Source organism: Oncorhynchus kisutch, linkage group LG26 (genome assembly GCF_002021735.2).
Source record: "Oncorhynchus kisutch isolate 150728-3 linkage group LG26, Okis_V2, whole genome shotgun sequence".
Classification (NCBI taxonomy): Eukaryota; Metazoa; Chordata; class Actinopteri; order Salmoniformes; family Salmonidae; genus Oncorhynchus; species Oncorhynchus kisutch.
The window spans coordinates 35,232,623-35,257,709 of NC_034199.2; the positions used below are offsets into that span (position 1 = coordinate 35,232,623).

The 25,087-nt window shown below is 43.4% G+C and overlaps 1 pseudogene; it reads right to left on the reverse strand.

Moving 5' to 3' along the window:
* The window catches only part of LOC109870738 (low-density lipoprotein receptor-related protein 1B-like), a 332,082-nt pseudogene extending 327,127 nt beyond the window's left edge, over positions 1–4,955 (reverse strand).
* Positions 4,956–25,087: the final 20,132 nt, after the last annotated feature.

A 25,087-nucleotide genomic window follows, 5' to 3' on the forward strand; every position in this document is an offset into this window, starting at 1 on the left:
ATGTGGTTTGGTAAGAAGAATTCCCCTCTTCCCACAGGTGTGATCACTACCTCTGAGGGTTTAGAGCTTGAGGTAGTCACCTCATACAGGTACATGGGAGTATGGCTAGACAGTGCACTGTCCTTCTCTCATCAAATATCAAATCTGCAGGCCAAAGTTGAATCTAGACTTGGTTTCCTCTATCATATTCACTCCTCTTGTACCCCAGGTGCCAAACTAACCCTGATTCAGATGACCATCTTACCCATGCTAGATTACGGAGACATCATTTATAGATCGGTAGGTAAGAGTGCTCTCGAGCGGCTACATGTTCTTTACCATTCGGCCATCAGATTTGCCACCAATGCTCCTTATAGGACACATCACTGTACTCTATACTCCTCTGTAAACTGGTCATCTCTGTATACCAGTCGCAAGACCCACTGGTTGATGTTTATATATAAAATCATTTTAGGCCTCACTCCCCCATATCTGAGATATATACTGCAGCCCTTATCCTCCACATACAACACCCGTTCTGCCAGTCACATTCTGTTAAAGGTCCCAAAAGCACACACATCCCTGGGTCACTCGTCTTTTCAGTTCGCCACAGCTAGCGACTGGAACGAGCTGCAACAAACACTCAAACTGGAGAGTTTTATCTCAATCTCTTCATTCAAAGACTCAATCATGGACACTCTTACTGACAGTTGTGGCTGCTTTGTGTTATTATGTATTATGTATTATTCTCTCTACCTACTTGACCTTTGTGCTGTTGACTGTGTCCAATAATGTTTGTACCATGTTTTGTGCTGCTACCATGTTGTATCGCTACCATGTTGTTGTTATGTTGTGTTGCTGTGTTGTCATTTGTTGCTGTCTTGCTATGATGTTGTCTAGGTCTCTCTTTTTGTAGTGTTGTCTCTCTTGTTGTAATGTGTGTTTTGCCCTATATTTATATTTATATTGTATATATTTATTTATTTTTAATTCAAGGCCCCCGCCCCAGCAGGAGGCCTTTTGCCTTTTGTTAGGCCGTCATTGTAAATAAGAATGTGTTCTTAACTGACTTGCCTAGTTAAATAAAGGTTCAAATAAAATATATATTTTTTAAGAATACAGTTCATTGACTATAGCTCAGCATTCAGGATCATAGTACCCTCCAAGTTCATCATTAAGCTTGAAGCCCTTGACCTCAACCCTGTCCTGTGCAATTGGGTCCTGGACTTCCTGACGTGCCGTTGGAAAAAAACATCTCCACTTGGCTTATCCTCAACACGGGGACCCCACAAGGGTGCGTGCTCAGCCCCCTCCTGTACTCCCTGTTCACACATGACTGCGTGGCCAACTCAATAATCAAGTTTGCAAATGACACAACAGTAGTAGACTTGATTACCAACAACGACTAGACAGCCTACAGGGAGGAGTTGAGGGCTCTCGGAGTTTGGTGTCAGGAAAATAGCCTCTCACTCAATGTCAACAAAACAAAGGAGATTATCGTAGACTTCAGGAAACAGCAGAGGGAGCACCCCCTATCCACATTGACAGGATAGCAGTGGAGAAGCTGGAAAGCTTCAAGTTCCTCTACGGACACATCACGGACAAGCTTAAATGGTCCACCCACACAGACAGTGTGGTGAAGAAGGCGCAACAGTGCCTCTTCAACCTCAGGATGTTGAAGAAAGGTGGTTTGTCAAATACAAATCCTTACAAACTTTTACAGATGCACAATTGAGAGCATCCTGTCAGGCTGTATGACCACCTGGTATGGCATTGCATCGCCCACAACCGCAAGGCTCTCCAGAGGGTGGTGCAGTCTGCACAACGCATCACCGGGGGCAAATTATCTGCCCTCCAGGACACCAACCACCCGAGCCATTGCCTGTTCATCCCATTACCATCCAGAAGGCGAGGTCAGTACAGGTGCATCAAAGCTGGGTCCAAGAGACTGAAAAATAGCTTATATTTCAAGGTCATCAGATTGTTAAACAGCCATCACTAGCACAGAGAGGCTGCTGCCTACATAGACTTGAAATCATTGGCTACTTTAATAAATGGAACACTAGTCACTTTAATAATGGCACTTTAATAACGTTTACATATCTTACATACTTATCTCATATGAATATACTGTATTCTATACTATCTATTGCAATCTTAGCCTATGCTCTCTGACATTGCTCATCCATATATCTATATATTCTTATTCCATTCCTTTACTTAGATGTATTTATTGTGGAATTGTTAGATATTACTTGTTAGATATTGCTGCACTGTCGGAACTAGAAGCACAAGCATTTCGCTACACTCACAATAACATCTGCTAACCATGTGTATGTGACCAATAAAATTAGATTTTATATTTATTTCTGACCAGCAGATTTCACTAATGTGCATTGTGAACAGATACTGATGCCCTGAGTAATGAAACATTTTTCAGAACAATATGGTGAGAGCACCAACGACACCTTTTAAAAGCCTTGGTTTCCCATCACTAGGATTTCCCAAACTCAGTCCTGGGGCCCCCATTATGTGCACGTTTAGCTTTTTGTCCTAGCAGTACACAGTGGATTCACATAACCAACTCATCATCAACTTTTATTATTTGAATCAGCTGTGTAGTGCCAGGGAGAAACCAAAAGGGGGGGATGACCGGCTCTTGGAAAACCTGCTCTAACATGTTGACCACACCGCCCGCGTCGCGTGCATGAGCTTTGCAAAATAAATGTACACATACATGTTATTCAATAATCGCTCCCACACTGCTCATGCGCACCAACGAGCGTCTGCGTTGACAGGCGTTTAAATAGAAATTGCTTCTATTTGTGGCTCAGAACACGCTGCAAGTCCTTCCTCTACCGTCTCACCATTGGCTTTTAAAAGCATAAGCCCACGTGTCATCTCCTCGTTGGCTATACCCACGTGGGCGATTGAAATATGAATGGAGGTCGGTTGTGGTTATACACCTTATAAAAGTTAGCACGTCCATTTTGGGCATGGTGTAAGGTATTGGAACCAAAGCACTGGTAGCCTATAAACAGGAGTGGTTTAATTTCACTGTGCTTTTCTTTGCAGCACTCAAAGCTGATCTAATTCCTTTAAAAAAAATACATAATCCATGATAATGAGCTGCGCCAAATTCCCATGATGAATATTCAGGGCCTTCTCCCTACAGGCTTAGTAAATAAAATGGAGCCAACACAATTAATCTAAATGATAATGGAATACCTGGTGAGGCGGGGAAGACAAGGCCCACTGCAACCTTGGAATTACATGCCATGGTTAAGTAAAATACTGTACCATCTTCTCACAAACAGGAGGTCAATAGGGTACTGTAATCATCACGGCTAGTAAAGGTTGGAATGGAGTCAATGGAATGGTATCAAGAACATGGTTTCCATGTGGTTGATTTTAATTTTAATTTGATTTATTTAACCTTTATTTAACTAGGCAAATCAGTTAAGAACTAATTCTTATTTACAATGACGGCCTACCCTGGCCAAACCCTAACAACACAGGGCCAATTGATGGCCCGCCCTATGGCACTCCCAATCACGGCCGGTTGTGATACAGCCTGGAATCGAACCAGGGTCTGTAGTGACGCTGCGCCACTCGGCTTGATACCATTCCATTGACTCCATTCCAGCCATTATTATGAGCCATCCTCCCCTCAGCAGCCTCCACTATAAATATCAAGATGTAACATTATGGAGAGAATTGTGAACAGTAAAAGCTGCTGTATCTGTCAGCAACTGCAGTGGATTCTTATCTGGTCACCCTGCTACATTTCATATCATAAAATATAATAAAATGTGCTTAAATATCTCAAATGGATATAAGCATGAAGCAATACCCGTTTCTATGCTCAGAATTTGCAGAACGATTAAATAATGTGTTCAGTTAAAGGCAAGTAAAACCATGGAATAAGAGATCACAGAATGTGAAATAATATGGTGACCTTGAAGTACTGTATATGGTGAATGGGTGAATAAATGAATTAGTGAATTACATCTGTCTGGCGCTATTGAAGTGTATGGTGAATGGTAGCATGGATGAACGTGTGAGTGAGTGACTTACATCTGTCTTGTGTTTCATCCGAGGTATCTGGACAGTTTGGCTCCCTGTCACATAGCCAGCCCTCTGGGACACAGGTCACCTGGTCATGGCAGTGAAACTCCCCTACGTCACACAGTATGGGCTCTGGATGGAGGAGAGTGGCTGGAGAGAGGAGATAGAGATGTTATGGAGGGGATGGGATGGATGGCTTACATGTTTCATTCGAAACATCGACCTGTAGTCGTGCGACTATGAAGTGATTGTGTATTTAGTTTGAGGCTGTTACAGGTTTGCTAAAAGAGATGATCTTATTACATGTACTCTAGTTTCTATAAACATGAAAAATAATGGATGTGGTCTTCCTTACCCAATTTCCCGCTCTAGGGATCAATAAAGTTAATTTAACTAAATACCTTTTTCAGAAAAACTGGAGATTCACTGTGAATAAGCTATTTTAAGAATGATTTCCTTATCTCTAGACACAAACTTGTTTAAGATTGATAGCTATAAAAGCCCATTACTTAGTGGTGGTGATGTCTAAATTATATTTTGTAGATCACAAGGTTTTGTAGATCAAATATTTAACAATCTCTGCAATACAGAGCTTATTCACAATTCATAATATGGACACAATGAGACACTTTCTGATTGCTTGTTAGCCAAAAGCCTAGGCCAACAATACAAGAGACATACATATGCAAGGGTTACGGCTAGAAGGGATACAGCTCCGTTCTGAGGTCTGTGTCACCGGCCTCTAGGCGTCACTGAAATGTCTCATTACGCACACCTGATTCCAATTCCCCTGATTAGTAATTGTATATATGAGCCCTCTGTTCACCATTGTCTTGTTGGTTATTGTTCCCATGGCCGTTGGTCTTGAGTACCTCTGCTTTGTGGAGCTGCCGTGGCACTTTGGCCATGCGGCCAAGTGGCTGTGTGCGCACCCCGAGGTTGAAGTTGCCCGAGTAGGTTTAGACCACAGGCACCTGTACGAGGAGGTCAGGCAGGCAGGGAGTCCTGCGCCTGTAGCGGGCATCTCGTCAGTGGTCTGGGAGGGAGTGCAGGCGCGGGGCCTGGACAACAGGCTCAAGGACCTGAATTGGTTGGGCCTCCATAAGCGCTTGCCGGTACGTGCCATCTTGTACCGGTATAGTTTGGTGCAATCCCCCACCTGTCCAAGATCCTCTTGTGGCAGGGAGGAGACTGTGCGCCATGCCTTCTGGGACTGTGCCTTTGCCGGACTAGTCTGGGCTAGGGCACGGGTGATGCTAGGTGTGGTTAGGAGTGATTTTGTTTTGACATGGGCTAGGCTAGAGAGAGGCGTAGGGAGAGCAAAGGGAACGGATAGGGACAGGTTTCTGCTCTGGCTTCTCATGAGTCTCTTTAAAAAGGGACTGTGGGAAGCCAGGCAGAATTTAGTCAAGACAGGGAGAGATTGGGGGGTGGAAGGGATAGTGAGAAGGGTGGAAGGTGATTTGAGGGGGAAGATGAAGAGGGAGGAGAGGAAGTGGGGGAAGCATGCGGCACGGGAGAGGTGGAAAGGGGGTTTAGGGCTGGGAGTGTTAGAGTGAGTTTGGTAAGGAGATAGATTAGGGAAGGGGAGATAGGGAAAGGGTTAGGTATTGGTTAGGTATGATGGGGAGGGACGATGCTCCCCTGAGGTTTGTTTTTGTTTGATGTTTTTGTAAATAGAATTAATTAAGAATGAATGAGAATTATGATTTTGTAATAGTATGAATGGTTTTGAATGTAATAAATTATTTTAACCACCTCTGCTTTGTGGTTTCGGCGATCGTGCTGCATGTATTGTGTATTGTTGTGCATTTGTAATTACGGATCTCACCCCATGTAGTGTATTATGGGTCTCGTTCTGTGTATTTATTAGAGGTGTAACCACGCTCTTTGGTTTGGGTTGCATCCCTGTGTTTTTATATGTGTTTGTTTTGGGCTTTGTCCCTGTGCCTTTTCATGGCATGTTGTATTTTTGGGGGGAGTTTTAAAACCCCCTATTACATATTACTGTGCCTTTTTCCAATCATTTATACAACGTGACAATGAAAATATTTTGTTGACTCGCAGATTATTTGGAGACAGACATCTTTCTGCTTTGTCCCGCAGATCATTTTGGTATGTTCTTTTTCACATATACATATACATTTTGGTCATTTAGCAGAGACTTTTATCCAGAGTGACTTACAGTGCATTCAACTAAGGTAGATAAACAATAACATATCCAAGTCAGAGCAAGTCAAATGTTTCTGTAACCGTTACTGAAAATGTTGTAGCTGTTCGGAGGCCTGCTTCTAAATCAATTTTGTAGTTTAAAATACAAAATACATGTATTTTAATTACTGTAAATACATGATAAAATACAAGAATGTTCTAGTTTATTTTGATACATTGAAAATGAAGTACCACATTGAATGTGGTACTTTATAATTGACCAAAGTGAAAACCTGGTCAAATAAAAAGTCATCCCAACCTTCCAATAGCAGGGCATCTGTCAGCATGTTGACATGTTTCCATGCCGGGAGCTGTCAGACACTCTGTGTGATCATTCACACATGCTCTGCTGAAGATTTGACACCGTGTTACCCACCACTATCTCCTCCTCTCCATCCTGCAGAGAACTAATCATTTGTTTAAAACCATTAATGCTCAGGCATAATATTTTTTCTCTCTTTCTCTTTCCCTTTCTCTTTCTCTCTGCATGGGAAACTAGGAAACATATGTTTACATTTCCAAAGCAAGTGAAATAGATAAACTAAAGTCAAATAAAAAAATAACAGTAAATATTAAAGAATCAAGACATTCCAAATGTCATATGTCTATATACAGTGTTGTAATGATGTGCAAATAGTTCAAGTACAAAAGGGAAAATAAATAAACATAAATCCATGTTGTATTTACAATGGTGTTTGTTCTTCACTGTTTGCCCTTGTGGCAACAGGTCACAAATATTGCTGTTGTGATTGCACACTGTGGTATTTCAGCCAATAGATATGGGAGTTTATCAATATTGGGTTTGTTTTCAAATTCTTTGTGGGTTTATGTAATCTGAGGGAAATATGTGTCTCTAATATAGTCATAGATTTGGCAGGAGGTTAGGAAGTGCAGCTCAGTTACCACCTCCAAATCTCTCTTTCACACACACACACTGAATTTCGAACGCTATTATGGTGGGAAGGAGGAAGGAAGGGGTGTGTGTGTGTGTGTGTGTGTGTGTAGGGGGAGGATGGGGGAACAAGTTTGCCGCACGTAAGTAGTGGTGATAATTCAATGCACCACTGCACTATTCCCTATAGTGCCCTCAAGCAAATTCACTACCCGGGGACAGATATGAAAAGGTCAACCATCTCATCTTTTACACTTTTTCTTCTATCTAATTCCACCGGTGCCATCCATCTAAAAACCACCCCGTTTCATTCAAGGTCTTCTTTGAAATATTGAAAGTTTTTATGTTATAAAAGGTGCCTCTTCTAAAGATGGAGCATATTGATCATATTGCAAACCCCTGAGTCCTTCCTGACTCATACCCATGTGAGTGGGGACTGGGAATAGAAAATATTGAAGATCGTCATTACAATCAAATCTAATTGGACTATTGCAAGACCTTAATCTTCATATCCAAAGACGAAGGCTAGTATGATAAAACAAAATATTAAGAGACATTTATTGTAGTCCTTCCAATAAAAATTTGGTGCACAGCCATAAAATAAAGTGGCACAGCACTCAACTTCCAAAACAAATAGTAACATTTGTGTCACTATAATAAGATGCATTATAATAGGAGGTTATGGGTAGAGCTGTAGTAATCTTTCCAGGGGGATTTTTGTATTGCTCTAAAATAGATAATTCCCTGTAAGTATTCTGCCCTGACATTAGCACATGCCTTCATTCACTGTAACAAATTTACAGCAAACATTTCACAGTTAGCTACTTTAATTCTGTAGTACAGTACTGTAAAGAGCAATGCATTATGTGGCTCAATGGCTTTCCGCTACACTGCTGTAAAATTACAGCAATTTTACAATAAATAACTATAGAAGGTGCCTCTTCTAAAGATGGAGCATATTGTTTCTCTGTATATTTAAAGCAGCGTACAGTGAATTGTGATGCATTGTGGGAACATGTAGGTTGAGAAAGAATCTCTGTCTCATTAACATATTTTGATATGTGCCTTGTAAGAGGCAATATTTGTTGCATCCGTTAGTGCGAGTGCTGGACAAATTCAACTGAAATGTGGGAGTAGTTCACAATTCAATGTGTGTAGGGGAAAGACCTCAGAGTCCGGGCCCTAGTAGGAGTGATATTTATGGAGAATATGTATCCCTGCCTTTTGACTGATCCATATAAAGTCTCAGGCTGGGTACTGCCTAGATTTTTTTGCATTATTTTCTATTTATTCTTTATTTAACTAGGCAAGCCAGTTAAGACCAAAATCTTTATTTACAATGACGGCCTACCCTGGCCAAACCCTAACGACACAGGGCCAACACGTGTGCCGCCCTATGGGACTTCCAATCACGGCCGGTTGTGATACAGCCTGGAAACGAACCAGGGTCTGTAATGACGCTGCGCCACTCGGCTTGATATTTACATTGACGGCCTACACTGGCCAAACCCAGGCACCCCATATGGGACTCCCAATCACAGCCGGTTGTGATACAGTCTGGATTTGAACCAGGGTGTCTGTAGTGATGTCTCTAGCACTGAGATGCAGTGCCTTAGACCGGGAGCCCAAGTGTTAAATTGGTCAGGTAGCTCAAATCAAATTAAATTGTATTTGTCACATGCGCTGAATACAACAGGTGTAGACCTTACTGTGAAATTATTACTTACAAGCCCTTTACCAACAATGCAGTTAAGAAAAATAAGATTTAAGAAAATATTTACTAAATAAACTGTAAAAAAAATGAGAGAGCAACAGTAAAATATCAATAACGAGACTATATACAGGGGGTACCGGTAACAAATCAATGTGCAGGGGTACAGTTAGTCGAGGTATTTAATGTAAAATGAACATGTAGGTTGGGGTACAGTGACTATGCATAGATAATAAACAGCGAGTAGCAGCAGCGTAAAATAAAAAGGAGAGGGTCAATGCAAATAGTCCAGGTAGCCATTTGATTAGCTGTTCAGGAGTCTTATGGCTTGGGGGTAGAAGCTAGTAAGAAGCATTTTGGACCTAGACTTGGCGCTCTGGTACCGCTTGCCATGCAGTAGTGGAGAGAACAGTCTATGACTAGGGTGTCTGGAGTCTTTGGTAATTATTATGGCCTTCCTCTGACACCGCCTGGTATAGAGGTTCTTGATGGCAGGAGGCTTGGCCCCAGTGATGTACTGGGCCGTTCTCACTACCCTCTGTAGCAACTTCCGTCCAGATGCCCAGCAGTTGCCATACCAGGCGTTGATGCAACCAGATGCTCTTGATGGTGCAGCTGTATACCTTTTTGAGGATCTGAGGACCCATGCCAAATCTTTTCAGTCTCCTGAGGGGGAATAGGCGTTGTCGTGCCATATTCACAACTGTCTTGGTGTGTTTGGACCGTGATAGTTTGTTGGAACTTGACCCTCTCAACGTGCTTCACTACAGACCTGTCAATGACAATGGGGGTGTGCTCAGCCCTCCTTTTCCTGTAGTCCACCATCATCTCCTTTGTCTTGATCACGTTGAGGGAGAGTTTGTTGTCCTGGCACCACACTGCCAGGTCTCTGACCTCCTTCCTAAAGGCGGTCTCATTTTTGTTGGTGATCATACCTAACACAGTTGTGTCATCAGCAAGCTTAATGATGGTGATGGAGTCAGGCTTCGCCACGCAGCCATGGGTGAACAGGGAGTACAGGAGGGGACTAAGCACTTACTCTTGAGGGGCCCACGTGCTGAGGATCAGCGTGGCATATGTGTTGTTGCCTGGGGGCGGCCGTCAGGAAGTCCAGGATCCAGTTGCAGAGGGAGGTGTTTATTCCCAGGGTCCTTAGCTTAGTGATGAGCTTTGAGGGCACTATGGTGGTGAACGCTGAGCTATAGTCAATGAATAGCATTCTCACGTTCTGTACCACAGAAATGTAACGTAAATCATAGAAAATGGATGTTGTGGTGGCAGCTGCAGAGAAGCTCACAGGCCATTTAAACTTCTTAAGTATGAGGTCCCTGTGTCGGGATCGAAATCGGCTGGATATTTTAGCGCGCCACCTATTGTTTTCGAAAAAACTCAAACTTTCATTAAAACACAAATGCAAGGTAGTGAATTAAAGCTACACTCGTTGTGAATCTGGCCACCAAGTCAGATTTGTAAAATGCTTTTCGGCGAAAGCATGAGAAGCTATTATCTGATAGCAATCAGCCCCCCAAAATACCAGACCGTCAACAAAACAACAGATTTTGCGGTAGCCGGCGCTACCCAAAACGCAGAAATAAAATATAAAACATTCATTACCTTTGACGAGCTTCTTTCTTGGCACTCCTATATGTCACATAAACATCACAATTGGGTCTTTTTCCCGATTAAATCCGTCATTGTATACCCAAAATGTGATTTGCTGAAGACCGGTCTGATCCAGAAAAATGCCCCTTTACTTTTACAAATCACTTCAAACTTCTTTTCTAAACCAACTTTAGGTATTAATAAACGTTAATAATCTATTAAATTGATCACGGGGCGATCTGTATTCGATAGCAGCCTTGAAATCATCGTCCATGTTTTCACAATCATAACATCCTATGGTGAGCCTCAAGAAAGGAAATGCCTAAACGTAACCAAACCAAGGATAAAGCAGGCCCAAAATGCAAGCACTGGCGACATCGTGTGGAAGCTGTAGGCGTTTACAGGGGGTTCCCATGTATTTTTTTCAGCGTTAGACAATACATTGACTGGCGGATGGATATTTTCTTTGTGTTTCGGGGGAACAGTTTTTCGACGCATTATGACTCCTAAACACGTTATGTTATAGCCACATACACGATTTAACCAGTTTTAGAGACTTCAGAGTGTTTTCTATACACACACACTTATCATATGCATATACTATATTCCTGGCATGAGTAGCAGGACGCTGAAATGTTGCGCGATTTTTAACAAAAAGCTGTGAAAATTCGCATCATCCATAAGAGGTTTTAAAGTAGATCAGTTAGGGTCAAAGTAGTGGAATGGGGTGGTGATTTTTATTTAGGTGGAGTTGTTAGTTGGTTGTATGTAATAGTGGTATATAGGTGGAGGGTTAGTTGGTGGCAATTGTTTCCTTTTCCCCCTTCTTTTTTTATTTTTGTATCACAAAATGTAACGTGATTGACTACACACAGTAGGTGGCGGCATGCACAAACAAAATGTGTGAACGCTATGAAGCAGAAGAAGAAGCAGAAGAGGAAGCAGCAGCTCATGATCAGCAAGTCGCAAACCTTTAACAACTTTACGCACCCATCCCTTTAGCGGGATCATTTTCATCAACACCCGCTGAATTGCAGCGAGCCAAATTCAAATTACTAAAAATATTTTATTTTCATGAAATCACAAGTGCAATATAGCAAAACACAGTTTAGCTTGTTGTTAATCCACCTGGCGTGTCAGATTTCAATACAGCTTTTCGGGGGAAGCATAACAAGCGTTTATGTAAGAACATCTCTCGCAGCAGACAAAATATTACAAACACTAGCAGCCAAGTAGATTGGTCACGAAAGTCAGAAAAGCAATAGATTAAATCACTTACTTTTGATGATCTTCAGATATTTGCACTCACGAGACTCCCAGTTACACAATAAATGTTCCTTTTGTTCCATAAAGATGATTTTTTTATATCCAAAATACCTCCATTTGGCTGGCGCGTTATGTTCAGAAATCTACAGGCTCGAGCGGTCACGACATCGCAGACAAAAATTCCAAATAGTATCCGTAAAGTCCACAGAAACATGTTAAATGTTTTTTATAATCAATCCTCAGGTTGTTTTTAAAATATATAATCGATAATATATCAACCAGGACTGTCACTTTTTCAATCGGAGATGGAGAGACAATAGCTGCCCCACTCTGTTGTTCAAGCAAAACTCTGCGAACACCCAGCTATCCACTGACGGGATGTTATCTTTCTCGCTCATTTTTCAAAATAAAAGCCTGAAACTATGTCTAAAGACTGTTGACACCTTGAGGAACCCATAGGAAAGGGAATCTGGTTGATATCCCTTTAAATAGAGGCAAGGCATCCAATGGAACGGAGAGCTTTCAGGAAGAACAGCACTTCCTGGTTTGATTTTCCTCAGGTTTTCACCTGCAATGTCAGTTCTGTTATACTATATACAATATCCAATATTTTGACAGTTTTGGAAACTTCAGAGTGTTTTCTATCCTAATCTGACAATTATATGCATATTCTAGTTTCTGGGCCTGAGAAATAGGCAGTTTCAAATGGGTACGTCTTTTAGCCAAAAAACGAAAATCCCGCCCCCTACACTCAAGAGGTTAATGGTTGAGTGTTTTAAGCCATGTCCTTTTGATCTGTTTCACTCTATAGTCACTGTCAGTTTAGAAGCCTTTGTTAAGCCTCTACATGTTAAAACACCAAATATTAATTGGTATGCCGTCAAATTTAATTACATATTCACTGTTAGCAATTGCTGTCATTTTATTACTATACAATGTAACAATTTAACAATAAATGACCGTATTCATATTTTGCTGTACATTTACTGCAGCGTTGTGTAAATTATGGTGCATTGTGGAAAAATGTTGTGGGAGGCGAAATTATTGCTGGCTCATTAACTTATTGCAAGGTGTGCCTTGTAAGTAGCTATATTTGTTGCACCTGTTAGTGAGAATGCTCTACCAATTGAACTGATATGTGGTAGTAGTGCCCTAACAATTGAATGTGTATAGGGGACAGAGAAGAGTAATAGTATGTTTTAAACTTTAACTGGTTGTATTTTGTAAAGTTCTCTGGGTCTGTTTTGCCCTGTAATCACAGCCAGTTTGGAAGCCTTTGTCTAAGCCTCTAGAAATGCAAGTGATTTATAACACCAAATATTCATAAATATGCTGTACTATAAAAACACCTAGCAGCCAACCTGTTGGCACCAATCCCATGTAATGACAAAATACCAATATTATGATTACAAGCATTTACTTTCTGACAGTATTGTACTGATATTACAGTAACTTGCAGGAAGTTGGTGGCAAGTTATTATGAATATTACAGTAATGTTTTTGGCACTGGCCAGAGATGGGCAAAGAGACATCAAAAGGTATGGTAAGGTATTCCAAAATACCTTGACGACCAATGTTGTTGTCACTACAACAACATTCTCAGTAACGGTTACAGAAACTCCTTACTTGCTCTGACTATAATATGTCTTTTATGAATCAACCTTAGTTCAAACTGTAACTGTGAGTCGCTCTGGACAAGAGCGTCTGTTAAATTACCAAAATGTAAAATGTGTGTTCATTTACATTTTAGTCATTTTCCAGAGCGACTTGCAGTTAAGCGGACTACAAGCAAGTTTATTTCTGTATTAGAAAGTACAAAATACATGTGTGTCACGACTTCCGCCGAAGTCGGTCCCTCTCCTTGTTCGGGCGGCGTTCGGCGGTTGACGTCACCGGCCTTCTAGCCATTTTCAATCCACTTTTCATTTTCCATTTGTTTTGTCTTTGTCTTACACACCTGGTTTCAATCCCCCAATTACTTGTTCATTATTTAACCCTCTGTTCCCCCATGTTTGTTTGTGAGTAATTGTTTATTGTATTGCGGTCTATATTTATGGCCTTGTATTTAAACGAGGTGACCACGTTGCAACGTCTGGGCACCGCCATGGATCGCTGCAGACGATGGATCGTTGGGAGAGAGGAGGAGGTCGTCCAGCGCCTCCACCAGCACCACAAGAGCAGGCCCCACTGTTCAGCCCTCCTACATCCAGTCCCAGCAGGATTCGGCTCGCACTCCCGAGGGAATATGATGGGGACGGCTGCCGGATGCCTGGGGTTCCTACTCCAGCTGGAGCTCTACCTAGCGACCATCCACCCTGCTCCTTCGGGACATGAGAGCGTGTCCACCCTCGTCTCCTGCCTCTCAGGCAAATCCCTGGAGTGGGCCAACACCGTATGGAGTGAAGGAGACGCGGCGGACCATTACGCAGAGTTCACCTGCCGATTTCGGGCAGTTTTCGACCACCCGCCTGAGGGTTGAGCGGCGGGTGAACGTCTGTGCCGCCTGAGGCAGGGGACGAGGAGTGCACAGGATTTTGCTTTGGACTTCCGGACCCTGGCTGCCAGCGCGGGATGAAACGACAGGGCCCTGATCGATCACTACCAGTGCAGACTGCGCGAGTACGTTCGTCGGGAGTTGGCCTGCCGAGACACCACCCTCACCTTAGACCAGCTGGTGGATCTGTCCATCCGGCTGGACAACCTGCTGGCTGCCCGCGGACGTCCAGATTGGGGCCTGTCAGTTCCATCCCCCAGCATCTCCGCTCCGACGCCCATGGAGCTGGGAGGTGCAGCGCTTAGGGCGAACAGAGGAGGGGCCATTCCCTGCACCATCTGTGGCCGTAGAGGGCACACTGCTGGTCGGTGCTGGGGAGGTTCCTCAGGGAGTCAAGGCAGCAGACAGCGCACTATCGGGTCACCCCAGGTGAGTCGGCACCAGGCTCACCCAGAGCCCCCTGTTGCTCACATGTATGTCTTTATTAAATTTCCTGAGTTTTCCCTGCATTCCCAGCATAAGGCGCTCGTAGATTCAAGCGCAGCTGGGAATTTTATTGACCGTTCATTTGCTCAGAGTTTAGGGATCCCCCTTGTTCCTGTGGATAAGCCCTTCCCTGTGCATGCCCTAGATAGTCGACCATTAGAGTCAGGGCTGATTAAGCATGATTAAGCACGCTCCACTAAGCATGGTTATGCAGGAGAGTCACAAGGAGAGAATCAGTCTCTTCCTTACTGATTCTCCTGCGGCTCCCGTGGTGCTGGGCCTACCCTGGTTGGCCTGTCATGACCCCACTATTTAGTGGCAACAGAGGGCTCTCAAGGGGTGGTCACGAGAGTGCTCAGGGAGATGTTTGGAGTTTCCATCAGTGCGACTACGGTGGAAAATTCAGACCAGGTCTCCACCATGCGCATCCCCTCAGAATATGCCAATTTGGCTCTCGCCTTCTGTAAGAAGAAGGCAACTCAATTATCACCCCATCGACGGGGGGATTGTGTGATAAATCTCCTGGTAGACGGAGCACTTCCACGTGTATCCTCTGTCACAGGAGGAGACGGTGGCTATGGAAACATATGTCTCCGAATCCCTGAGGCAGGGATACATTCGGCCCTCCACTTCACCTGCCTCCTCAAGTTTATTTTTTGTGAAGAAGAAGGATGGAGGTCTGCTCCTGTGTATTGACTATCGGGGTATCAATCAGATCACAATGAGGTACAGCTACCCGCTGCCTCTCATCGCCAGTGCGATCGAGTCAATGCACGAGGCACGCTTCTTCACAAAATTGGATCTCAGGAGCGCTTACAACCTGGTGCGTATCCGGGAGGGGGACAAGTGGAAGAAGTACCACCTCAGGGCACTATGAGTACCTCGCCATGCCGTACGGGTTGATGAATGCTCCATCAGTCTTCCAGGCCTGCACGGGCAGGGTGTAGTGGTGTATATCGACGACATTCTGATGTACTCCACTACACGCGCCGAGCATGTGTCCCTGGTGCGCAAGGTGCTTGGTCGACTGTTGGAGCATGACCTGTACGTCAAGGCTGAGAAATGTCTGTTCTTCAAACGGTCCGTCTCCTTCCTAGGGTACCACATTTCCACTTCAGGGGTGGCGATGGAGAGTGTGCGCATTTCAGCCGTGCGTAATTGGCCGACTCCCACCACGGTAAAGGAAGTGCAGCGGTTTCTAGGGTTTGCCAACTACTACCGGAGGTTTATCCAGGGTTTTGTTCAGGTAGCGGTTCCCATTACCTCACTGCTGAAGGGGGGACCGGTACGACTGCAGTGGTCGGCTGAGGCGGACAGGGCTTTTGGTCACCTGAAGGCTCTGTTTACCTCGGCTCCCATGCTGGCCCATCTAGATCCCTCTTTGGCGTTCATAGTGGAGGTGGACGCATCCAAGGCTGGGATAGGAGCTGTGCTCTCTCAGCGCTCGGGCATGCCACCAAAGCTCCGCACCTGTGGTTCTTTTTGAAGAAGCTCAGCCTTGCGGAGCAAAACTATGATGTGGGGGACCGGGAGCTGTTGGCTGTTGTCAAGGCTCTGAAGTCGTTGAGACATTGGCTTGAGGGGGCTAAACACCCTTTCCTCATCTGGAGTGACCACCGCAATCTCGAGTACATCCGGGCGGCGAGGAGACTGAACCCTCACCAGGCAAGGTGGGCCATGTTCTTTACCCGTTTTATTTTCACTCTGTCCTACAGACCAGGTTCCCAGAACGCTAAGGCAGACGCACTGTCCCGGATGTATGACACAGAGCAGTGGTCCATGGATTACACTCCCATACATCCGGCCTCTTGCCTGGTGGCACCGGTGGTGTGGGAGCTGGACGAGGACATCGAGCAGGGGCTACGCACAGAGCCCACTCCCCCCCAGTGTCCAGCAGGGCGCCTGTACGTTCCGTCTGCTGTCTGCGACCGTTTGATCTATTGGGCCATCACGACACCCTCCTCTGGTCATCCTGGCATCGGTCAGACCATGCGTTGCCTTAGTGGGAAGTACTGGTGGCCTACCTTGGCCAAGGACGTGAGGGTTTATGTTTCCTCCTGCTCAGTGTGCACCCAATTCTCCCTTCCAGTGCGTACTGGGGTATCAGCTGGTTCTGGCACCTTGGCATCAGAGTCAGAATGAAGCTCCTGCGGTGGACGAATGGTTTAAGCGCTCGGAGGAGACCTGGGACGGGCCGTGAGATGGCAGAAGGTGAGCGCCGACCGCCACCGCAGTGAGGACCGGGTCTGGCTCTTGACCAGAAACCTGGCTGGTTCACTCCAGGAGTCTGAGGTGCGGTAGGTTCCTCCGCCCCCTCTGGACATCGAGGGGACCCCGGCGTATGCTGTTCGAGCCATCCTGGATTCGAGGCATCGGGCGAGGGGCCTTCAGTATCTCGTGGTGTGGGAGGGGTACGGTCCGGAGGAGAGATGCTGGGTGCCGGTGGAGGACGTCTTGGACCCTTCGTTGCTGCGGGAGTTCCACCGTCTCCATCAGGATCGCCCTGCGCCTCGTCCTCCGGGTTGTCCCCGAGGTCGGTGTCGGCGCACTGCTGGTGCGCCGACTTCCGGCGAAGTCGGTCCCTCTCCTTGTTCGGGCGGCGTTTGGTGATCGACATCACCGGCCTTCTAGCCATCGCCGATCCAATATTCATTTTCCATTTGTATTGTCTTTGTCTTACACACCTGGTTTCAATCCCCCAATTACTTGTTCATTATTTAACCCTCTGTTTGTTTGTGAGTAATTGTTTATTGTATTGCGGTCCGTATTTGTGGCCTTGTAGTTATACGACGTGTATTGTTATATATTTGAGTAAAATTGCTTTCATTACTCATATCTGCTGTCCTGCGCCTGACTCATCTCACCAGCTACACACAGATGCATTACAATGTGTTCTAATTATACTGTTACAAACTACATGAATTGTACTTCAGGCCAGTGAAATACAAATTACAAATTTGTTATTGAAACTATTTAAATAGCTATATCAAATACATGTAACAGAAATACTGCCCATGGTAAACCTGCAACGGTTTACTAACCATTGTGCTTCCAGTAATGCACTGTAAATTCAAAAAATACAGTATGTTGCTGTCGTCAGGTGTTCCAGTAATATGCTGTAAATGTGTGTTTCACTAAAGGTCCTGTAAATCTACAGTCATTCACTGGCTTCTGTGCTGCCAGAAATGTACTTATAACATTACAGGGGGCATTTCATTTTGGTAGCTTGAAAGTGTTTCAGAGAGTGTGTGTGTGTGTTTGTGTGTGTTATGGAAATATACCGGGAGACAATGTTATTCACATAAATATTTTTGATAACACTGAGATTGAGATGATAAAATATTTGTACAGTCTCCACTAGACAATACTCTGAGCCATATTGCTGGGTAGATAGACGGGAAAACACAATATATTGTACTTATAAAATATGTAATTTAGCAGGTGCTTTAATTCAAAGCAACTTACAGTCATGTGTGTATACGGTTGGTCCCCGGAACCAAACCCACAACCCTGGTTCTACAAAACCAGTGCTGACCTTGGGAGACATGAGGGCCAGAACATGGCTAATGAACTGAATGTTTTCATCTCAAGATTTGAATCAGACAACCTTGTGTCGGAGGTAAAACAAATGGATGCATCATTACAAATCAGCCCAGCAGAGGAGTTGATGATGCCATTCTTACTCTCCTCAACATGGTCTACAGACATCTAGAAGGTGCCAAATCCCATGTCAGGGTTTTGTTTGTTGACTTTTCTTCTGCCTTCAACACAATCCAGCCTTACATTCTGGCACAGAGACTCATTTGTGTCTTCACCTTAGATGGGGGGCTGGTTTTATGGATGTTGGACTTCCTGAGCCAACGGTCACAGCAGGTCAAAATAGGTCCCCACGTGTCAGACATTCGCAACACCAACACAGGCTCTTCTCAGGGAAGTGTTTTGTCCCTACTGCTGTACATCTTGTACACTAATAGTTGTACTAGTTCCCATCCTGACAGATAACTCGTTAAGTTCGCTGATGACACTGCCTTGATCAGCCTGTTGCATGATGACGAGGAACATCATGGCCCGGTCCTAGATGACTTTGTAGAGTGGTGTGATGAATCACACTTGGTCCTCAATACCAATAAGACCAAAGAGATGTGCATAGACTTCAGGAAGCGTACAACACCTACCTCTGCAACATCTATCAGAGGTCAGAACATAGAGATTGTAGAGGAATACAATTATCTGGGTGTCCTCTTGGACAATACGCTTCAGTGGAGTAAATGTATAGAACTGATCTACAAAAAGAGTCAATGGTGACTGTACTTTCTCAAAGGCTGGGATCTTTTAATGTTAATTGTACTACAGTGACTCTGTTTTACAAATCTTTCATTGATAGTATTTTAACTTTTTGTATTGTTTGTTGGTTTGGCAATTCCACTGTCAGCCAGAGAAATATTCTGAGAAGGATTATCACCACAGCAAGCAAGGTACTTGGAGTCAAAAAGACAGGTCTGGATGAGATCTTTAAGAGAAGGGCCCTCTCTCAATTTTTTGGGGGGGACCCAAGCCACCCCCTGTACCAGACTTTGAACTACTCCCCTCTTGGCGTCGGTACAGGGCACCCATTGGCAGAAAAAACAGAACTAGACAATAATTTGTGCCAGGTGGGATATCCCTCCTTAATAGCTTGGGCTAATGTCCCTATCGACCCAGTAAGGCCAGTCTCTTTTTATTGGTCTGTAACTGTTATGAAAGTTGTATTGTCAATTTCTTTTGTTATTTAATTGTGTCCATGCCACTGCAACAACATTTCTCCATGGGGACAATAAAGTCAGTCAAGTAAAAGTAAAGTAAAGTGTACTTAAAGGTTTAAATGGTTTGTACCAGGTTAAGGCAGGTCTTTCTTTATTTTATGTCAAATGTATATGGTTGCAAAACGGATAATGACATTCTTCAAAATACAGGTGTATATGTGTGATGACAGCTGCTTACAAAGATTATGGTCTTGAACATACACTTTTGTTAGCAGAAATCAGTGCTCTGGGACTTTTGCAATAAAATCTTTGCATTTAAAAAAAATAAAAATAATGGGTATGTTGAGCGAGTAAACAAAAATGGTTATCCACCGTCACTGACAACATGAGAGAGCATAAGGGTATAAGGTATCAATATAGATACGAGCTAAGGGTAATAAGCTATTAATAGCTAGGTTATAAGGGGTTGGACCAGGTGTGCTTGGTTTGCAGAATGGATGTTTCTAGTACCTTTGAAGCTGAATTGATTACCATTAAAGGTAGGAAGGGAGCTGGTGGAGGCTCGTGGTGACTGAGAGGCCATTTACTCTCCTGGCAGGCAGCAGGGGCCATGAAAGAAAGAGAGGGCCTCTTGACCTCAGAGCAGCCAGGGTTTCCATTGATGTGTCTACCTGCTTTCATGCTTGCCTGTCTGCCAGCCTTGAAAGGCAAAGGGCCACATTTGAGTCATTTGGTTGACCTCTCATGTCAATTTATCTCCCCTTTCGGAATCAAAAGCCTTTACTTCTTGACTCTTAATGTTTGCTGGCACTGCAACTGTTGCACCCCATTTCATTTCAGAGTGAAATAGAAAGAAACAAACATTCTATGGAGGGGAAAAAAACTAACATCACTGTCTTGTCGATCCCTAGTAAAATAAATAGGACAACGACTGAATTTGCATGAGAAAGAAACATACCACAGACACTGCATCACTAAATGGTATAATTATTTGAAGATAATTTCTAACAAACATCAGTGGTGGATGGATAACAGCACAAATAACAGCATAACAAAATGGCAGCTACCGTAGCAGGCTTTAGTCGGTCAGAAACGTTCAGTGGAGCCTGGTTGGGCACATTATCACAAGCTTCATTCCTGACACCCTGCATCCGTTATGACGGGCGGAACACCACTGCTCATTAAATCCATTGAGCTCTTTGAAACACGGCAGATTTTAGAGAGTAGAACAGAAAATGTCATTTGGAGACAGGAAGAGAGAGAGGAAAGATGGCTTTCAGAACTGATAGTGAGTAGAACTGGAAAACCATGAAGGCAGCTGCTTTTCTAACAGGGAATACATAACAGACTACTTCTTTTGAAAGTGAAATTATAGTATAGGTTCAGTATGTTGATTAATCGTGACAGAGCAGAGTGGACTTCATAATAATACTTAGTGCTGTATCATAAACCAATAGGATGACAATTATGATACAATTCCTATCCATGGAAAGGGCTGAAAAAAGTCTTGACACTTGACATCTGAACATCCAACAATTGGCTGATAAATAGCAGGCCCTCTAATAGAAAATACATTACTTGATCATTACATTGCCTTTATTAAACTTTTCATCTGCCATTCGATGTTCCCTCCCTCCTAACAATGGCTAAATCTCCATCATAATATATCCCTATGCAGGAACTAAATATACACAAAATGGAATGGAACTCTGCAACAATACAATGCTGGAGAGACTAGTTTAATTAATATCCAACACTATTATTGAAAACCTCAAATTAAACCTTTAAAGTTTAACATTTGTCTTTGCTCTGTGTTGTTTGCTGGTCAATTTGCTCCGCAGGCATAACCTCTCCACAAGTTCCCCTACAGGTTGTGTGTGGCTGTGGAACCGACAGTCCAGTGACAGCCCAATGAATACTCAACTGGCATCAGGTACTGAAGGTCTTATGTAGGGGGACAAATATAAGTACCGTAAAACTTAAATTAAACACTGAGTCTCAAATATTCACCTATCCCTTTTAATAGTCGGGTATCAGCACACATTTCAGCAAATTAACACGTTTCAAATAAACCGTGGGGCTAAATGAATTGTTTGCGAGGTTACAATGGACACTGCTCTGGTACTCCCACAGTCATGTGCATGTTGCTAGCCATGGCGCCTCTAAAAAGAAAACACAACATCAAATGAGTGAGTACTGGTACTGCTCTCCTTGGTGCTGAATCAAAGAATCGGGGGTGTATGATAGGCAGCCTTTGTCTGATCTGCAATGGATTTGTTATTATAGTGTTTATACTGGTCGGACTGGTCACAATAAACACTGTGGTAGTCCTTTTAACATTTTATTGACCAAAATCTGTGTGCATTAAGGAAATAGACACCTGGCTCAAATAGAAGCATTGTGTTCAGTGATTGAAGCAAATAAACACCCAGACTATTAATTTAAGTTTTACGGTAAACACACACACACATACACGTACACACACGTACAATGCAACACAACATTACTGTACGTCAGCACCGACTCCTCTTCCTGGCCAGCTGTAGGTCATATACATTATGGATGAGAGGAGAGGGAGCTTTGCCAAACTGAGCAGGTTATTAAGAATATAACCACACTGCAGCATGGACGTGTTCAAGCCCTATCCTAATCTTCACATCATGTCTGCCATGAATCCCAATGCAGAGCCAATGTCATGCATTTCAATGCTGCTGCCTGTCGCTAACACTCCAATTAATCTTTATTACAGGCTTATCTCTCATGGTGACACCCTCCATGTGGTATTTAGAACCAAAATGCCATCCACGTTGACTCTGATCAGGAATATGAAGACGTGAGAGCTCTATTACTTTGTTCTTTGTAATAAATGACTTCAGAATTACACTAATTTTTCAGGCTTCCACCCATATGGAATTATGTGAATGTCATCAGTATTGACACAAGACTTAGTCCATTTCCCTCAGGCCAAGAATAATGGCCATAAGGGTAGATAAAGTGAGTGCTTGCATAGCCAACTCATTAGCATACTGTTCTGCGTAAGAGAAAATAATGATGTACAAAGGAGAGAAGGATGCGTTTACAAATTACAAATTCCATTAAGCACTTAAACTAGCCGGAGGAAAGTCATGTCAGACTCTGCCGGGGGACCTTTCTCACATGGCAACGTGGAGCAACAACAACTGCATCCTAACTGAACTGGGTCAGAAATCAACGAAAAAGGACAACAGGGTCTTCATTAGACACAGCGTGACCTTCAATGTTGAGAACAGCCTGGTCTCAGGGCCCTTCTTATTATTCTGTACGTAAATACGATTCACTCCATTTAGTATGATATGTTATGTTTGGTATGGTTACCTAAGACAGATGGTTACTTATGGCCAAAACTAAAGGAGTGGAGGGGTAGGCGTATAACGCAATGGTTGTTCGGGGTGGGCGTATAATGGGCGTATAATGCGTAAATCTAGCAATCCAAAGAGTGCAAGTTTGAATCTCATCATAGACAGCATTAGAACTTTAGCTAATTAGTTGGGGCGGCAGGTAGCCTAGTGGTTAGAGTGTTGGGCCAGTAACCAAAAGGTTGCTAGATTGATAAAAATATGTTGTTCTGCCCCTGAACATGGCAATTAACCCACTGTTTCTAGGCCGTCATTGTAAATAAGAATTTGTTCTTAACTGACTTGCCTAGTTAAATAAATGATGAATAAAAACTTTGCAACTGCTTTTCCTAACCTTAACCCTTTAACCTAACTCCTAACCTTAACCCTAACTTCTAGCCTAGCTAGAATGTGTAACACATTGTATGTAATACGAATTGTAATGCGTTACATATCATACGAAATGGATGGTGAACATCTACAAAGGAATACATGTGAAACGTAATATATCATACTCAAATTTACTTACAGAATCATTCAAAATTCTCTGAGACCAGGTTACTGAGAAGTGTCACTTTTATTTTCTCTGCAGCAGCCGGTCCATGTCAACCCATTAGCAGAGGAAGTGAACAACCAGCAGGAAAAGTTTCAGAGGAGAAAGACAATGCTGGAATAGCCTTGCACCTCCTTGCTGCTTGGCATTATTCCACAGAGTAAACATTGAATGATTCATGAGAATGATCTTAAGCTGTTCGGTCCTTTGCTTCCCTTTTGGCTCCACATGCAAGACAAAGCATTATAGCACAATGCGCCTCACAGCGGAAGTACAGGATCTCATGGGTTATTGAATCATAGCGGTAGTAATTGTTATTTGGCAAGTGAGAGCTGAATGCTCGTATTATCAACGGCAGGGTAAAAGTGTTGTTCAGAAAATGTTACTTGAGGTTGAGCTCCCTGAGTGAAAATCAAAAGTCTCTGTAAACCAGATCATTATCCCCTATTCTTAAATGTCAACACTTAAGATGCAATGAAAGCCTCTATAAGCCAGGTCACCCCCCCACTATTCTTTAGATGCAACACAACACATAATACATCCTAAGTGCCTACTCTGTATAGAGGTAGGTGGCAGCACAGCCAAAGAATGCATATGCATGACAATGTGCAGTTAGTTAGTAAACGTGGTGGTTGATAATCATATGGCCCTATTCCAAGTTGTGTCCAAGGTCAACCTAATCACTGTGTCCTATCAGAGAACTCCATTTTACCTGGGTCCTATATAGGATTTATGTCCCTAACCACGTCATGATGACCAATCACAGTGAATAATTGGTGCTTCATGTGACAGGATCTTTGTCAAGCTACGGGGTGAACTGCCAGTCAAGGTTCTGTTGGGGCTCATTTTTTTGCAATGGGGGGGTTGTGTGTGCGTGTCTATCCTACATTAGGAGCATCCATCATCTGTGTTGTAGAATCAGAGTGAGAGCTGTTACTGTGAGGGATGGATTACCTCTGCAGTGTCTGCACAGAGCTATCCATTACCCATCAGCTCCACTTTGCGAAGCAACATGTCTCTGTGTAGGTGACAAAGGGCATCTCCACTCATATATAGTGCATAGATAGAGAAGGATAAGACCCTGACAAAACTTAACTACCTTTGAAAATCAATGTATCTTATAGTCAAAATGCATGAATAATTTATCCAGTGTTAAATCAACAATGAAAGAGTGGGACCATATACACACTGGAACTAGTTATAACACACTGCTTAGTGTAAAACCTTATTTGAAAATTTCCCAGACTGGCTTGCCTTTCTAGTGACTTGTAAAGTTACCCCCATGGCTATATTTGTTAGTGACCGAGACACGGTTGTTGCATACCTACATTATTAGTCATGTGGTCTGGTCTCCATGAGTGTCAAGCCACTGTGTTAGGGTTACACTATGCCTCTTGAAATATATAATTTATTGACATAAATGTAATGGTAACATTCAACCTAGAAACTGACTTGGTGAAAGCCACAGGTTTTTTAAATAAATAAATTCAACAAGTATATCTCTATTACGAACAAGTACATTTATGGGTGGTAACTCTACAATTCCCTCAAAGGCTAGGGACACTCGGAAATGATATTGATGGCAAAGTTTAGCGGGGGTGTGGATTTCAGTTTTTTTGCCACCTGTGAGTGGAAGTGTACCAGTTTAAGTGGTGTATGGTAAGGGTACAACATTAACATTTACAAGGGGGAAAAATAGATTTTTGCTG